The sequence below is a fragment of the Apodemus sylvaticus genome, chromosome 6, assembly GCF_947179515.1.
Source record: "Apodemus sylvaticus chromosome 6, mApoSyl1.1, whole genome shotgun sequence".
Classification (NCBI taxonomy): Eukaryota; Metazoa; Chordata; class Mammalia; order Rodentia; family Muridae; genus Apodemus; species Apodemus sylvaticus.
Genome location: NC_067477.1, coordinates 521,756 through 541,151, shown reverse-complemented (window position 1 = coordinate 541,151; position 19,396 = coordinate 521,756).

Genomic DNA, 19,396 nt, shown 5'->3' with positions numbered 1-19,396 from the left:
AAAAACTGATACAAGATAACAACCACTGCTGATCATTAGCTATAAGCCATTGTACTTGTTCTCCATTAAAGAGTATAATGATTTTTGCTGGTTCTTTACCAAAGTATTTTTTACTCTCAGTTCTGCCCATAATAATAAGGTCAACAACTGACAAATTATAGGGATGGATAAATGACTCTCTTAGTTGAAGAAGGTAGATGAGGCCATAGCAAAGGTCCCTCCTGCCATAAGAGTCCTGTGGGTAAGATTTCTGTCTTGCAAATAATTAATATGATAGGGAGGTCATAATTAACATATTTGATTCATTGATTTTGAATAGCTTGATTTACTAGCTCTAAAGCATGCTTAGCTTCAGTGGCCAGGGTTCTAACAGATAAAGGATTAGAATTGCCTTTTAGAATGTCAAATAAAGGCTGTAACTGTCCTGTAGATAATTTTAAGTAAGGTCTCAATCAATTAATATTCCCTAACAACGTTTGAAAGTCATTTAGAGTATGTAAATGCTCAGTTCTAATCTTAATTTTAAGAGAATGTATATCTTGAGGACAAAGCTGAAAACCTAAATATTAAGGATGTTGTAACTGAACTTTTTCTTCAGCAACTACTAACCCAAAATTGGTTAAATGAAATTTCAGGTCCTTAAAACATGTTTGTAGATCATCATAATTAGGATGAGCTAGTAATATGTCATCCATATAATGAATTATATATGCATCTTTCCATTTTTCACGAACTGGTTGAATAGCAGCAGCAACAAATTTTTGACAGAGAAGAGGACTATTAGCCAACACTTGAGGCAATGCTTTCCATTGAAATCTATGCATAGGTTCTTTAAAATTTATGGCAGGTAAAGAAAAGGCAAATCTCTTCTTATCCTATTCAGTGAGAGGAATAGTAAAGAAGCAATCTTTTAAATCTATAATAATTTTGTGAAATTTTTCAGGAACTGCAACAGATGTGGGCAACCCTGTCTGCAAAGTACCCATGAGAACCATCATGCTAGTCACAGATCCTGAAGCAACCTCCATTTACTAGACTTTTTCTTAATGACAAAAATTGGTGTATTTCAGGGGGAGTTACTGACTTCAAGATGACCAGTTGCCAATTGTTCCTGCACTAACATATTAGCAGCTTCTAGTTTTTCTTTAGTTAGAGGCCACTGATCAATCCACACTGTATCGTCATTTTTCCAAGTTATAGGATCAGCATGGAGTAGAGGAATGTCAGCAACCCATAGAATGAATATCCAAGTCCTTTGTTAGCAATTGATCTGAGGGAAAAATAGGCTCAGTAATCCCTTTCTGGTCCTTGCCAAGTCCTTTTCCAGGAAGCATCTGAGCTGGAAGTACATCATTTGGGACTTTTCATAATAATACCCAGTTGAAATAAAAGATCTCTTCCCCAAAGATTAATGGGCAGTCCATCTAGTACATATGGTTGAATGGATCCCTGATTTCCCTTAGCATCCATACTAATAACTCTGCACTCTGATGAGGATTTTGACTTTGACCCATACCTTTAAAGTGAATAATAGTTGGTGTTAAAAGCCAAGAAGAGGGCCATCTAGATCCCTTTATTACTATAACATCAGCTCCAGTGTCAATGAGCCCAGAAAATCTTTTTCCATTAATCCAGATATTTAATAGAGGCTTTTCAATCCAATTTGAGTAACCCAATAAACATCTGAGGATCCACATCCTCACAGCCTCGAGTGGGATTAACATATTTATGTTTTGAGGGTAGTAAAAGGCAACAGTAATAACTGTGTAACCTGCTGACCAGCATTAATAGTTATTATTTCTTTAGTAGCAGTGGCCATAATTTTAATTTCCCCTTTATAGTCTTGATCAATGACTTCAGGAAACACCTGCAGTCCCTTCATAGTGGAGTTATTTCTACCTAAAATAAGACCAAAACCTCCTTCTTTTAAAGGTCCAAAGATTCCTGTAGACAAAGCCTGAGGTCCCATTTCTGGGGTTAGTAATGTGTAGGAGGAGGCATAGATATCCAATACTGTACCTCCTGGGGTAGCTCTTTTGAGGTCACAAATGGATTCTTGTTCAGAGTGGCCCTATAAACTTGCTCGGTAGGATTCAGGGCCCAGGGCTGGCCCCTGATCCCATTTCCCTGTGGCACTAGGGGAAATCTCTCTTAGAGTGACATTCATTTCTCCAGTGATTACCACTGTGGCAACTAGAACAAAGCCCAGGCACATGTGGCCCTTTCTGAATATTATTGCTTCCTGGACAATTATGAGCAAAATGTCCTTCAAGGCCACATTTAAAATAACCTTTACCTGCCTTCTTTTGTTTGTGTTCAAACCACTCATGGATAGTCATATCCTTGAGAGCAGCAGCTACAGCGATGCCCTGATGGACCAATGTCTGCACAGAGGCGAATGTATCCACTGAGATCAGTTTTGTTTTTGTTTTTTTTAACAATAAGGCCTAATAGCTGCTTGACAGGCTGCATTAGCATTCTCAAAAGCCAAGTGTTTGACATAATCTATACCAACCTCTGGATTGTCAAAAATCCGGGATGCTGTTGTCAAAAGTCGATTGACAATTTCTTGAAAAGGCTCATTAGGACCTTGCCTAATACCACTAAGAGAAGAACGAGACTCTCCCTTGGCTGTCAGTTTCCTCTATGCCATAAGAGCTGCTAATTGAATTTGAGCATAAAGTCCTGGATCATTCAGAACCTTGAGCGTTCTTCTTGTCAAGTGAAGTTAGCATCAAAGCAACCTTCTCCGACTAAAGCATCAAATGTCCACCCATTATTAGCCTGTATGCTACATTTAGCTATTTCCTTGTATGCATCATAATATTCTGATTTCCAAAGAAGCAAATCATCCCCACTCAAGACAGCCTTAACCAAAGTATACCAATCTTGAGGTGTGAGCCATTCAGCTGTGCTATTCTCTAAAAGGGCCATAGTAAAAGGAGCATTAGAACCATATTGAGAGACTGCAGTTTTAAATTCCTTTATGAATTTAAAATTGAATCCATGAACCTCTCAGACTTCTGTGCCATCTGGCTGAATAGTCTTCACAACTGGGAAAGCTAGCTGATTCTGTTGTCTATTCTTAGTGGTTTGAGCTGCACAGTTCTGTTCTGGTTCCTTGCTAGCAGCATTACCTTTGTGAAGATCATATAATTATTTAAGTAATGCCTGATTCTCCTTTTATAATTGGATCTGCATACAGAGCTGCTGATTTTGTTGATGGAGTTCTTTATGAAAATTTACAGCTCCTACCACCGGCCCATGAGAGCTATATGGACAATCTTCATTATATCTGAAAGCCTCTTCTTACTCCTCTACATTTCCTGGGTCTAAATCACTTTCTTATGAGGTTTCAGAGTCCTTAATGGCCTCAGCAACTGTCTTCTTTTTCTTATTAATGTTAGAAACCTTCTGCTTGCCTTCCCTCATGCCAACATTCTTTTTAACATTATCTTCGTTTTTACCCTTTGAAGTTTGTGAGAGCTCTTCCTTAAGACTAACCTCCAATTCTTTTAAATCAGAGTAAATATTTTGTTTTGCATTCTTTTTCTCAGCTTCCCTTTTTGATTCCACAGATTTAAACTGGCTCTTCATGACAGCATCATCTTCACTATCTAAACTAATTAAATCTAAATCTTTTTTCAAGTCAGAAATCGACTTCCTTTTCTGTAATAATTTCTGACCCTCTGCCACAGCTGCCAAGACTGAAACAGATGGATTCTTCAAAAAGTCATTAATTAGACTCCAATAGGAAAAGGCTGTTACAGGGACTTTATCAAGTCCCATAATTCTATAATAATATTGAAAAGCATCTCCTACTTGCTTCCAATGTTTTGGATCAATCGTACCTTCATCGGGAAACCAAGGACATGTTTCCATAACAAAATCAAAAAATTTCCTTAAATCCTTAATTTTAACCCTTACTCCTCACAGAGTTTTTGTTTTAACTCTTAACTGTCTCATGTACGTTTCCTGCTGACTTATTTCTTGCCCCATGACTTATGACACAAAAGAAATTGCCAGGTTAGCAATTACATTACTTACTTTCACTTTAGTCCATGTGGCTGTGCTTTCTCAGAAATCCTTCACACAATACACAGTACTTCAGGTCCCTCGTTCAGGCACCAAGTGAACCCGCCTGCGGATTCTCAAACAGGTTCCTGAGGGGTGGAGTGAGGACCTAGGGAGCAAAAGACCCGAGAAATTGAGACAAGACAGGATTCTGATCAAGTCTCACTTAATGCAGGTTCACATAGCCTTTATATGGTAAAATATTTGGCAGTGAAAATTAAAACAGGATGTGGTAAGCAACCAACAAAGATAAACAACCTCACCTTCACAGAGAATCTCATCTAAAGTATAGGTTAGCACACTGTGTCTCATCAAGAGCTCGGGGTACAGTCAGCAGCAACAGTTCCAAACTGACCAGACCACTTCCCGGTAACTAATGCCCCCACCTTGACCCCGCTCAGGCTTGAGAAAGACATGTCTGACTCCAGTGGTCTCCTATACCATATAAGTCTTTGACATGCTTCTGAAAACTTAGAAAATCCATTTTTAGAAATAATGTATTTGGAGAAAGAAGATATAATAAAAAGTGATATTTCTGACAGACTCTTAGTGACTAAATGAGGGATCCTGCTGGTTGAGAATTTACAAGCTGTTGTGTTGTCTCAGGGAAGCAAGGTTGAAAATATCAGCTGGCCATGCTTCCTCACCTTACTGCACCTATTATTCATATAAAAAGCTACTTGGTATGATTCATATTAGTCATGTCTATACTGAAAAGTATATGTTTTATTTATATTTATTTTCTTGCAAGTATTTAAAAGAGGGTAACACTTCATGTAGAAAATTATGTATAACCTATGTGGGAGCTGCATTAGTTTCAGAAAGAGAACACATGTATACACCTTGAACATGCAATAGACAAAGCCTTCCCACACTCAAAGAAAGCTCTCTCCTCTCTTGATTGTCCACCCTCACTAGGATAGCTGCTACTCTTAAGTCTATGTCCACATGTTGTTTGTAATTCCACCTGCACTTTTAATGAGGTAATGTGCCTATTAGTTGCATGTGTTTGCTGAAGTAATGTGCCTATTAGCTGCATGCACTTGGAATATGTTTCTTGGCAAGTGTTACATAGATAACACACATTATCAAGGCAATTACTATCTACTATCCTTGGAATTTTTCTCTCTTACCTTTCTTTATAGCTTCCATTCCCAAGCAACAATTAGCTCTTTTCTGCCACAATAGGTTAGTATGTATTTCCTAGCATTTTATATAAGTAAGCACATATGTAGCCTACATTTTGAAGGTATTCTGGCTTATTTTATTCATAATTATTTTAAGACACTTTTATGATAATTGCAAATAATTAGCTTTTTCCTTTTAATTATGGAATACCTTTCCATTGTCAAAACATAATAAGTTTATTTGCTTATCAATGGGCATTAACTTTATTTACACTTTTTCACCATTACAAATATAACTTTTAGAAACTTTTGTGCAGACATCAGCTTTTGTTTGCCTTTTGCAAAGGCCTGGCAGTAGTGTGCCTATGTTACTTAGCTATGTTCAGCATTTTGTGGAATTGCTAAACTTTTCTAAGGCTACCAATTCTCATGCCCATAGCAACTTAACAGCTTTCAGGTGTTCATTGTCCTCGAAGCACAGATGCTGCTGAATCCTTTTCATTAACTCTCATGACCTGTATAGTCTTATCCTATTGAGATCTCCTTATTGAATATTTAGAGTGGTATATTATTGAACTACATGTCTTCAGCAGAATTATTTAATTTCTACACCTCTTCTTTTGTGAAAAGTTTATGAAAATATTTAGCCAGTCCTTGTTTTATTATTTTCTTCTTCTTTGTTTTCATTGACACTTGATTTTTTTTTCTGTTTTATACACAGAACCCCCCCCCCCATTTCTTTTTCTGAGGGTGTGTGTGTTTATCTGTCTGGTTGGCTGGCTTTCTGGTAGTCATACATTTTTTATTATATTTAAGAAATTAAGGAAAAGATCTTCACCAACCCTACATCAGATAGAGGGCTAATATCCAATATATACAAAGAACTCAAGAAATTAGAGCACAGAAAACCAAATAACCCTATTAAAAAATGAGGTACAGAGCTAAACAAAGAATTTTCACCCGAAAAACTTCGGATGGCTGAGAAGCATCTTAAAAAATGCTCAACTTCACTAGTCATTGGGGAAATGCAAATCAAAACAACCCTGAGATTTCAGCTTACACCAGTTAGAATGGCTAAGATTAAAAATTCAGGAGACAGCAGGTGTTGGCGAGGATGTGGAGAAAGAGGAACACTCCTCCACTGCTGGTGGGGTTGCAAATTGGTACAACCACTCTGGAAATCAGTCTGGCGGTTCCTCAGAAAACGAGCACAACACTTCCGGAGGATCCTGCTATACCACTCCTGGGCATATACCCAGAGGATTCCCCAGCATGTAATAAGGATACGTGCTCCACTATTCATAGCAGCCCTATTTATAATAGCCAGAAGCTGGAAAGAACCCAGGTATCCCTCAACAGAAGAATGGATGCAAAAATTGTGGTATATATATTGTATATACACACACACACACACACACACACATATAATGGAGTACTATTCAGCCATTAGAAACAATGAATTCATGAAATTCTTAGACAAATGAATGGAGCTGGAGAACATCATACTAAGTGAGGTAACCCAGTCTCCAAAGATCAATCATGGTATGCGCTCACTAATAAGTGGATATTAGCCTAGAAAATTGGAATACCCAAAACTAATCCACACATCAAATGAGGTACAAGAAGAACGGAGGAGTGGCCCCTGGTTCTGGAAAGACTCAGTGTAGTAGTATAGGGCAAAACCAGAACAGGGAAGCGGAAGGGGGCTTATGTGACTTTCGGGGAGTGGGTAGCCAGAAAAGGGGAAATCATTTAAAATGTAAATAAAAAATATATCAAATAAAAAAAAAGAAAAAAGAGAAAAAAAGAAATTATGCTAAACTCAGTGGTACTGAGATGGCTCACTTATACCTTCTTCTAGAAGTTTCATTGTTGGAGGTTTGGAATTTAGGACCACAGTAAATACTCTTACTAATTTTAGCACAAGATGGGTCTGGGCCAGGGGTTTATGTTTGCTTGTTCTATATGTGGTTATTTATTTGTTTAAAAAAGCGTCTTTTTACAGTTGCAACTCAGTATTTTCTACAATGCAATATTGTTAAATTACTGTAATTTACAAATAATTCTTTTTTCTTTCATTTTTTGAGATTTGGATATAATTGTATAATTTTTCCTACTCATTTCTCTCACCAAACCTCCCAATATATTCCTGCTTGATCATTTTCAAACTCATGGCCTCTTTTTCATTAATTGTTTATGTATGTGGGCTTGAATAAATACATATATTCCTAAATACAGCCTTCCCAGTCTGAATGGTGTTTCTTTTATGTATGTTTTCAGAGCCGACCATTTGGTATTAAATAACAACTATGCATGTTCATAGGTGTCAACATTCTTCAACTCACACTGGGCAACCAAATTGGCGAGACTTTATGTCGCTATAAGCTTCTGACATTAGCAGAAGACTTAATCTCACAGTAAAAGCCCTGATCTTCTGCCTCTATTAATTTTTCACTCTGGCTTCTGCCATACTTCTTGAGCCTTAGGTGCTGGAGTGTTTTTTATACATATCCACTGAGTTTGGCCTCCAAAACTGAGCATATTAATTGGTGGTAGGTTTTTTGATAATGGCCTCTATTTCTATCTCTTGAAAAGAGAAGATTCCTTGATGAATTGTGAAGTGAATATTACATGTATGGGGTATAAAGACAAATTGCTGATTTAGAAAATTTGTGGTTGTAGTTTATCCTCCAAGATCCATGACTTCACTAGCACTGAGCATTTGACTATGTTTCCAGTACTAGGAATGATTTCTCTTTTGCTGAGTGGACTTTAAGTTCAATTAGAGAGATGTTGGTTAGTGCCGAGTATGTGTGCCACTATTGAAACCTAGATTACCGTGCCATACTTGTCATTGGTGTCATTTATTGGTATTATAACTAGGTAGGACTGTCGATTGTTTCCCTCCTTAAAAGCTTGCATGGTGTCTTTTGGTACCATAAAGGTTAGTCCTCAGTGAGCAAGCATTTGGGTCACTCCCAGCTCAGGGGACTCTAGGACCTGTTTTGTTTTGTTTTTATTCAATATATTCTATATTTACATTTCAAGTGAGTTTCCCTTTCCTGGATTCCCCCTCCCCGAAAGTCCCATAAGCCCTCTTCCCTCCCTCTGTTCCCCAATCTACCCCCTCCCAATTCCCTGTCCTGGTATTCCCAGACACTGCTACACTGAGCTTTTCCAGGACCAGGGGCTACTCCTTACTTCTTCTTGGGCATCATTTGATATGTGCATTGTGTCTTGGGTATTCTAAGCTTCTAGGCTAATATCCACTTACCAGTGAGTGCATACCATGAGTATTCTTTTGAGACTGGGTTACCTCAATTAGGATGATGTTCTCCAATTCCATCCATTTGTCTAAGAATGTCATGAATTCATTGTTTCTAATGACTGAATAGTACTCCACTGTGTATATATATCACATTTTCTGTATCCATTCCTCTGTTGAGGGACATCTGGGTTCTTTCCAGCTTCTGGCTATTATAAATAGGGCTGCTATGAACATAGTGGAGAATGTATCCTTATTACATGCTGGGGAATCCTCTGGGTATATGCACAGGAGTGGTATAGCGGGGTCTTCTGGAAGTATCATTCCCAGTTTTCTGAGGAACCTCCAGACTGATTTCCAGAGTGGTAGTACCAGCTTGCAACCCCACCAGCAGGGGAGGAGTGTTCCTTTTTCTCCACATCCTCGCCAGCACCTGTTTTCTCCCGAGTAGTTGATCTTAGCCATTCTGATTGGTGTGAAATGAAATCTCCGGGTTGTTTTGATTTGCATTTCCCTGATGACTAAGGATGTTGAGCATTTCTTTAGGTGCTTCTCACCCATTCAATATTCCTTAGGTGAAAATTCTTTGTTTAGCTCTGTACCCCATTTTCTAAGGGGGATATTTGGCTCTGTGCAGTCTACTTTCTTGAGTTCTTTGTATATCTTGGATATAAGCCTTCTGTCGGTTGGAGTGTTGGTAAAGATCTTTTTCTAGCTTGTTGGTTGCCATTTTGTCCTTTTGACACCGTCCTTTGCCCTACAGAAACTTTGTAGTTTAATGAGGTCCCATTTGTCAATACTTGATTTTAGAGCATAAGCTATTGGTTTCCTGTTGAGGAAATTTTCCCCTGTGCCCATGTCCTCAAGGGTCTTCCCCAGTTTCTTTTCTATTAGTTTCAGTGTGTCTGGTTTTATGGGAAGGTTCTGGATCCACTTGGACTTGAGCTTAGTACAAGCAGATAAGAATGGATCAATTTCCATTCTTTTGCATGCTGACCTCCAGTTGAACCAGCACCATTTGTTGAAGAGGCTATCTGTTTGCCACTGGATGGTTGTAGCTCCTTTGTCAAACATCAAGTGACCATAATTCTGTGGGTTCATTTCTGGATTTTCAATTCTATTCCTTTGATCTACGTGCCTGTCACTGTACCAATACCATGCAGTTTTTAACACAATTGCTCTGTAGTACTGCTTGAGGTCAGGGATACTGATTCCCCCAGAATTTCTTTTACTGTTGAGAATAGTTTTAGCTATCCTGGGTTTTTTGTTATTCCAGATGAATTTGAGAATTGCTCTTTCTAACTCTGTGAAGAATTGAGTTGGGATTTTGATGGGGATTGCATTGAATCTGTAGATGGCTTTTGGAAAGATGGCCATTTTTACTATATTAATCCTGCCAATCCAACCAAGAGCAAGGAAGATTTTTCTGTCTTCTGAGTTCTTCTTTCTTCAAAGTCTTGAAGTTCCTGTCTTACAGATCTTTCACTTGTTTGGTTAGAGTCACAGCAAGATATTTTATATTGGTTTTGGCTATTGTGAAGGGTATAATTTCCCTAATTTCTTTCTCAGCCTGTTTATCCTTTGTGTATAGGAAGGCTATTGATTTGCTTGATTTAATTTTATAACAAGCCACCTTGCTGAGTTTATTTTATAACCTGCCACTTTGCTGAAGTTGTTTATCAGCTGTAGGAGTTCTCTGGTGGAGTTTTTTGGGTCACTTAAGTATACTATCATATCATCTGCAAAGAGTGATAGTTTGACTTCTTTCCAATTTGTATCCCTTTGACCTCCTTGAGTTGTCTAATTGCTCTAGCTAGGACATCAAGTACTATATTGAATAAATATGGAGAGAGAGGGCAGAGAGAGAGATTTTAGTGGGACTGCATCAAGTTTCTCACCATTTAGTTTGATGTTGGCTACTGGTTTGCTGTATATTGCTTTTATTATGTTTAGGTATTGGCCTTGAATTCTTGTTCTTTCTAAGACCTTTAACATGAAAGGATGCTGAATTTTGCCAAATGCTTTTTCAGCATCTAATGAAATGACCATGTGGTTTCTTCTTTGAGTTTGTTTATGTAGTAGATTACATTGATGGATTTCCATATATTGAACCATCCCTACATCCCTAGGATGAAGCCTAATTGATCGTGGTAAATGATTGTTTTGATGTGTTCTTGGATTCGGTTGGCAAGAATATTATTGAAGATTTTTGCATTGCTATTCATAAGGGAAATTGGTCTAAGGTTCTTTCTTTTTTTGTTGGATCTTTGTGTGGTTTTGGTATCAGAGAAATTGTGGCTTCATAGAACGAGTTGGGTAATGTTCCTTCTGTTTCTATTTTGTGGAATTGTTTGAAGAGTATTGGCATTAGTTCTCCTTTGAATGTCTGATAAAATTCTGCACTAAAGCCATCTGGTCCTGTTCTTTTTTTGGTCGGGAGACTGTCAGTGACCACTTCTATTTCTTTAGGGGTTATGGGTCCATTTAGATGGTTTATCTGATCCTAGTTAAATTTTGGTAATTGGTATCTGTCTAGGAAATTGTCCATTTCATCCAGATTTTCCAGTTTTCTTGAATATAGGCTTTTCTAGTAGGATATGATAATTTTTTGGATTTCCTCAGTTTCTGTTGTTATATCCCCCTTTTCCTTTCTGATTTTGTTAATTTGGGTGCTGTCTCTGTGCCCTCTGGTCAGTCTGGCTAAAGCTTTATCTATCTTGCTGATTTTCTCAAAGAACCACCTCCTACTTTTGTTGATTCTTTGTATAGTTCTTTTTGTTTCAACTTGGTTGATTTCAGCCCTGAGTTTCATGATTTCCTGCCTTCTACTCCTCTTGGGTGTATTAGCTTCTTTTTGTTCTCCAGCTTCTTTTTGTAGGCACTCAGAGCTATGCGTTTTCCTCTTAGCACTGCTTTTATTTTGTCCCATAAATTTGGGTATGTTGTGCCTTCATTTTCATTAAATTCTAAAAAGTCTTTGATTTCTTTCTTTATTTCTTCCTTGACCAAGGTATCATTGAGTAGAGAATTGTTCAGCTTCCATGTGTTTGTGGGCTTTTTGTTGTTTTTGCTGCTATTGAGGACGACCCTTATTCCATAGTGTTCTGATAGGAGGCATGGAATTAGTTTGATCATCTTATATCTGTTGAGGTCTGTTTTGTGACCAATTTTATGGTCAGTTTTGGAGAAGGTACTATGAGGTGCTGAGAAGAAGGTATATCCTTTTGATTTAGGATGAAATGTTCTATAGATATCTATTAAGTCCCTTTGGTCCAAAACTTCTGTTAGTTTCACTGTGACTCTGTTTAGTTTGTGTTATCCTGATCTGTCCATTGAAGAGCGTGGGGTGTTTAAGTCCCCCCACAATTATTGTGTGGGGTGCGATGTATGCTTTAAGCTTTAGTAAGGTTTCCTTTACGAGTGCAGGTGCCCTTGTACTTGGGCATAGATGTTCAAAATTGAGAGTTCTTCTGATAGATTTTTCCTCTGATGAGTATAAAGTGACCTTCTCTATCTTTTTTGATGACTTTTGGTTGAAAGTTTATTTTATCTGATATTAGAATGGATACTCTGGCTTGTTTCTTGGGACCATTTGCTTGGAAGACTGTTTTCCAGTCTTTTACTCTTAGGTAGTGTTTATCTTTGACACTGAGATGCGTTCCTGTATTTGGCAAAATGCTGGGTCTTGTTTACCAATCCAGTCTGTTAGTCTATGTCTTTTTATTGGGGAATTGAGCCCATTGATGTTAAGAGACATCAAGGAATAGTGATTGTTGCTTCCTGCTGTTTTTGATGTAATTTTTATGTTTGTGTGGTTATCTTCTTTTGTGTTTGTTGAAAGGAGATGAATTACTTTCTTGCTTTTCTTGTGTGTAGTTTCCCTCCCTTTGTTGGTGTTTTCCATTCATTATCCTTTGAAGGGCTGGATTTTTGGAAAGATACTGTGTAATTTTGTTTTGTCATGAAAAACCTTGGTTTCTCCATTTATGGTAATTGAGAGATTTACTGGATATAGCAGTTTGGGTTGGCATTTGTGTTCCCTTAGGGTCTGTATAATGTCTGCCCAGGCTCGTCTAGCTTTCATAGTCTCTGGTGAGAAATCTGGTGTAATTCTGATAGGTCTACCTTTATATGTTGCTTGACCTTTTTCCCTTACTGCTTTTAATATTCTTTCTTTTTTTTAGTACATTTGGTGTTTTAATTATTATATGATGGAATGAGTTTCTTTTCTGGTCTAATCTATTTGGACTTCTGTAGGCTTCTTGTATCTTCACGGGCATCTCTTTCCTTAGATTAGGGAAGTTCTCTTCTATAATTTTATTAGAGACATTTACTGGCCCTTTCAATTGGAGATCTTCACTCTCTTCTATGCCTGTAATCCTCAGGTTTGGTCTTTTCATTTTGTCCTGGATTTTCTGAATATTTTGGGTCAGGAGCTTTTTGCATTTTGCATTTTCTTTGACTATTGTATCAATGCTTTCTATGGTATCTTCTGCATCTGAGAGTCTCTCTTCCATCTCTTGTATTCTATTGTTGATGCTTAGATCCATGACTCCTGACTTCTTTCCTAAGTTTTCTATGTCCCAAGTTGTCTCCCTTTGTGATTTCGTTAGTGTTTCTACATCCTTTTTTAGAACCTGGATGGCTTTGTTTAATTCCTTCACCTGTTTTGTTGTGTTTTCCCTTAGTTCTTCAAGGGCTCTCTCTGTTTGTGTTCTCTTGTATTTCTTTAAGGGAGTTATTTATGTCCTTCTTCAGCCCTCCATCAGCATCATGACCTGTGATTTTAAATTGAAATCTTGCTTTCCTGGTGTGTTGGGATATACAGGACTTGCTGTTGTGGGAGAATTGGGTTTGGATCGTACCATATTGCCTTGATTTCTGTTAGCAATGGTCCCACACTTGCCTTTTGCCATCTGGTTATCTCTGGTGTTATTTGGGCCTGCTGTCACTGGCTGGAGCTTGCCCTTCCTGTGTGTGTGCTTATAGGTCTATTTCGGCAACCTTGGGTGAGCTGCTTTCTCCTGGAGCAAATTGCTGTTGTGTTGCAGAGTTCCTAGGTGGAAGTGGAGTCCTGGTGCAGTGTGTCCCAAGTGATCCTCTACTCTGGTGAAACCTGCCTACCAGTCTATTGCACAGTCACAGAAGCAGTGATGACAGCCAAGACCCACTCTCTTGTAGTTGTATTTGGGTATGTACTGCTGTGGCACCGATCAGCTTTGGATGCAGTCTGTGCTGGCTGTCTCCTCCTCACTGGCCGCTGGGTGTATAGCTGGCTTGCTACACTGCTTGGAGATGGCGCGCTGTGGCTGAGGCTGTTCCTGATCCAGAGGCAAAGACCAGAAAGCTCTTGCCAGAGACCTCCTACTGGATCCTTTGCTCTGCAGGACTAGACTCACCTATGCAGGCTGCCTCTTCCTAGCTGGCTGTTGGGTGTATAGCTAGCTTATTGCACTGCTTGGAGATGGCGCACTGTGGCCAAGGCTGTTCCTGATCCAGAGGCAGAGACCGGAAGGCTCTTGCCAGAGGCCTTCAGACAAGATCCTCTGCTCTGCAGGACCAGACTCACCTATGCAGGTTGACTCTTCCTAGCTGGCTTCTGGGTGTATTCTAGGACCCGTTTTTTGAAGTGCACAGTATCTTCAACAATATGGACTTACTTTCCAACTCTGGGAGCAATCAAGGGCACTAGCTGTGTGTTTTGGAGAGCCCTGGTCAATAATTCATAAGGTGTCTTATGTCTGGTATTGTAGATTTCATTAGGTGGTGCTTGGCTATTTGAGGAAGCATTATCACTACAGATGAGAAAATTTTACTTAAACTATATATGTATATTTATACATAGGATTACATGTATTTTAGGATTTTAGAGATTATAGTTAATAGTATGATTTCTTATGGCTTTGAAAAACATCCTTATTGTTATTTTGTCCTTCTTCTGTAGTTATGTCCTCAGTCCCTCTCTAAAAATCATCCACTCCTTTTCTGTTTCCTTAATCAGATCATTTATTTCCTTGCCTATTTATCCCCAAACCATACCTCAGAAATGGTCCCTTTCTACATTCCTCCTTTCTGCTGTTCCTACAAGATATACACACACTTCTGAAGATTTGAAGCTAGCAGCCCCAGTGAGAGAGCACCCTCAAGGTTTATCTTTGTGTCTTGGTTATCTCATCTGATCTTTTCTTGGTCTATCCATTTACCTGGAAAATTCAAGATTTCATTTTTTTTAAAGTTGAGTAAAGTTCCATAGTATATATGTATCACATTTCCTTTATACATTGATTGTTGGAGAACATTTCGGTGTTTTACTTTTCCTACCTATTATGAATAGAACAGTAATGAACATTGCAGAACAAGTGTCTGTGAGTAGGAGGTTGAGTCCCTTAGGCTTATGACAACTAGCAGTATAGTTGGTTCATATACTATTTTTATTTTTACTGTCTTGAGAATACTTCATATTGATTTCTGTAGTGGCTGCATGAGATTGTAATTCAATCAACAATTAATGAGGGTTTCCTTTTTGCCTTATCTCCTCCAGCATTTATTGTCAGCTCTTTTGTTGATTTTTGTTATCATTCTGATTAGAATGAGATGGCTATCATGTGGGTTCCAGGCCCACTTTTCAAATGACTAATTTTTTTCTTCACTCTTTGTTCTTTACATTCTTTATATATTCTAGATATCATTCAGTCAGATGTTGAGTTGGCAGAGATTTTCTCCCATTCTGTGTGCTTCATCTTTACCTAGTTGATTGTTTCTTTATATGTACAGAAGCTTTTTAGTTTAATGAAATCTTAGTTGTCAGTTGTTATACTTAATTCTTGAGAAAATAGAAAGTCCTTTTCTACAAGTACATTATGTAAGATACTGCCAATCTTTTTCTCTAGCAGTTTCAGTGTTTCAGATTTCACATTTGGTTTCTGATAAATTTGGAGTTAGTTTTTGTCCAGGCTGTGGGCATCCAGTTTCTCAGTACCCTTTGTTGATGATGCTTTCTTTTCTCCAGTACATGTATTTGCCACATTTTGCAAATATTAAGTTGTTAAAGTTATGTGTACTCATGATTGTGATTTTAATTTAGTTCCTCTGACATATATGTCTGCTTTTGTTCCAGTACCATATTGTTTTTATTAATATGGCCCTATACTATAGTTTAAGATCTGTAATTTTAATCCCCACAGCAATGTTCTTTTAGTTCAGGATTGTTTTGGCTATCTTGGTTCTTTTGTAATTTCATATAAACTTTAGGGCATTTTTTTCTATTTCTGTGAAGAATAAGATAAGGTCATTTTCACAATATTAATTCTACCAATTCATGAATGTGAAATGTCTATTTTCTATTGTCTTTTTCATGTCTTTCTTCAGATGTTCAAAGATTTTATTATCTGTGTTCTTCAGTTCCTTTGGTGGTTTGAATGAGAATGGCCTCCATAGGCTCATAGCTTTGGTCAGCAGGGAACAGTACTATTTGAAAGTGTGGCCTTATTGGAAGAAGCATGGTACTGAGTGTGGGTTTTGAGGTTTCAAAAAAGCCCATTCCAAGCCCAGCATCTCTTGCATTTCTGAAGTCTCTTGCAGCTAACTTCAGATACAAATATAGAACTCTTAGCTACCATGTCTGCCTGTGTACAGTCATGCTCCCTACCACAAGGATAATAGACTAAACCTTTTAAATTAATAAGCAAGTCCTAATTAAAAGCTCTTCTTTAAAAAATGTAAACCTTCTGCTGGAGACCTACATAAGGATGTTGGAAGAAGGAAGATTTGATCTTCTTTGCCTGCTTGCATTTACTTGCCATCATATCTGTTGGAATCTACTTCTATAGAAGACCAGCTGAAACAAATAGCCTTATGGAAGTGAGCAACTACTAGATCCTTGGACTTCCCATTCACAGCTGACCATTGTTGGGTAGTTATACTACAGACTAGCCCATTGCTTGTCTTCTGGAGAGCAGAATTCTGCTGAGGATGCTTTGAATGCACTGTTCTACTCCAGATGAGGATATGTTCTCAACAAAAAGTGATTTTTCCCAGGCTTATGTACCAAGTCTGGAGAGATGTTCAGATCCCAATTGACTCTTTTGGCTCTTTCTCCTGCAGTCAACTTTTTACTTTAGCATAGCTAAGTTCCTGGCATACACACTCCTCTCTATGTCCTTCCTTCTTGTCATGGTTGGTTTTAGTTGTAGAGAGCCTTATTGGGGTGCTATGCCACCTGGCAGGAACTTGACATTGCCCAAGGTGAAGTTCCTCTCCCAGCTTTTGAGCTGGAACTCCTGTGTTAGCCATAATCCCCTCCACCTAGGTGGAACACTTAGACCAAGGTGAATCCCATTGTTCTTCAAGGAGCTGTAGTTTCCTGAGAAATACTAGCCACCTGCTGAGCAACGAACCGGTTCTTCAAAGAAGTTTCCAGCCTTTGGGGGAAGGGTTCTCCCCGCCTATATATTTGGAGTCCTTCATTAAACCTTGAGAAGTGAACAGCAAATGTTGTCATGGTCCTGCTTTCTTTTCACCACCTTCCCATACATCCCTAGCTTCCCTTCCAGGTAACTTGTTCGATGTAACTGTGGGCACAGTTGGGAAGAGAGACATTCAACTGAAAGACTGCCTCCATCAAATTGGACTCTAGACATGTCTGGAGGTATTTCTTATCCTGCCCCCAGTTAAAAAAAAAAAAAGTTTTGATGTTTACCTGAATGTTTGTGCACCACATGCATGCAGTTATCTTGCATGCAGTTATCTAGAGACAAGAAGAGGGTATCAGATCCGCTAGAACTAGAATTAAAGATGGTTGTAAGGCCCATGCCCTATGTGGGTACTGGGATTCCAACCCAAGGGCCTCCGGCTGACTCTTAACTGCTACACCATCTCCCCAGACCCTGTGAGTCATTTTCTTAATTGCTAATTGTTGGAGAAGCTCACTGTTAATGGTGCTGAGATGGTCCCTAGGGCTGGGCCTGGGCTGTATAACAGAGATAGGTGAGCAAGCAAGAGGAGACAGCATGTCTCCATTTAGTCCCCACCTCCAGTTTCCTGCCTTGTTTTGTACCTGTAAACTAAGAAACGCCTTCCTTAACCCCAAGCTGCTTTAAACCGCAGTGCTTATTAACAGCAAGCAAACTCTGGATGCCTCACTTATCTCTGATCATCTCTGTCTCCATCCTTCCCTTCCTTTGTCCTGCAATTTACCAGAATAGAGATCTTATCTTCAGTGACCCATGGTAATTAACAACTTAGATGAACAACAAACATGTTTCACATTTTTTTACTAAATTATTTTGATGATAGGTCATGAGATGACTCAGTGGGTGAAAGTACTTGATGTACAAGTCTGACTACCAGACTTTGAAGCACAGAATCCACCACTAAGGAACTGACTCCTGAAAACCGTCCCCTGGCCCCCACACGCACCCTTCCCTCCCTGCAATAATAATGATAAATGTAAAATTAAAAAAATATGAGTTGCCATGGTCATAATGTCTTTTCACAGCAATGTAATATTGACTAAGATACCTCTCCCCCAACACACACATGTGGTTATAAATGGGAATGTGTTCATGGTCTTCTCCATATATTTGTTGGTGATGTATAGAGATGTTATTTATCTGTGCAAGTTTATCTATGCCTTGCCACATTGCTGGATTTGTTCTCTGGTAGAATTTTTGGAATTTCTAAGGTATCACATTATATTGTCTGATGATAATAATTCTTGATTTCTGCTTTTCCTATTTGTTGACCTTTAATTTGACTGATCCTGCTAGTACTTCAAATATAATATCAAAAGAAATGGGGATAGTGGACATGCATATCTCATTCCTGACCTCAGTGGGCTTGCTTCAAGCTTTTCTATTTTTAGGATGATGTTAGCTGTGGACTTCTCATTTAAAGCTTTTATTATATTGAAGTATGTTCTCTTTTGCCCTATAGTCTAGGACTTTTTTATCTGGAGGGCATGTGGGATTTTCTCAAAGGCTTTTTCTATATCCATTGAGATTATCAAGTGATTTTTGTTTTTAAGTCTATTTATTGGCTTGTATATACTGAATAATCCCTGAGTTTAGGGGATAAGGCCAACTTGATTATGGTATCTGTCTTTATTCTTTTGTTGGCAACTATTTTATTGAGTACCTTGTTCTATGTTCATCAGAGTTATTGATCTGGAGTTTTTGTTTTACCCTTTCCTTTCCCTTTTCTACCTCCTCTTCTTCCTCCTCCTCCCCCTTCTCCTCTTTATTTGACTTGAATGTTAGAATAATACTAATTTCATAAAAGGTTGGAATGCTCCATTTTTTTTTAATTTTTATTTTTAAAAATAGTTTATGAAGGATTGGATATAAACCTTTGAATGGCTGATAGAATTCTGCAGTGAAATCTACCTGTCCCTGTCACTTTTGTTTTGTGCTGTGTTGGTTGATAGTGTTACTACTAATTCAATCTCCTCATTTGTTACAGTTCTGTCTAGACTATTGTGTTCTTCTGGCTTTAATTTTGTAGCTAGTCTGAATCTAGAAATGTCCCTATTTCTTTTAGTTTATACAGCTTAATGTAGTACAGCTTTGTAAAATATTTCTTTATAATATTCTGTATTTCCTTGGTGTCTGTTGTTATGTTTCCATGTTCATTTCTGTTTCTGTGAATCTGAGTCTTCTCATTATTTTATTTCATTGGTTAGTTAGAGCAATGTCTTGTCAATATCTTTTATTTTCTTAAAGAAATATCTCTTAGGTTTATTAATTTTTAGTATTTTTTTTTTTACTGTTTATGTTTCACTGGTTTCTGCTCTGATTTTTAGATATTTCTTGCCATTGGCCGGGTTTGAATTTGCTTTGTTCTTCTTTTACCAACTTTTTGAGCTGCATTACTAAGCTAATTTAGTTATTATTTATGAATTTAATTATTCATAGTGTTACTGATTTTTTAATGT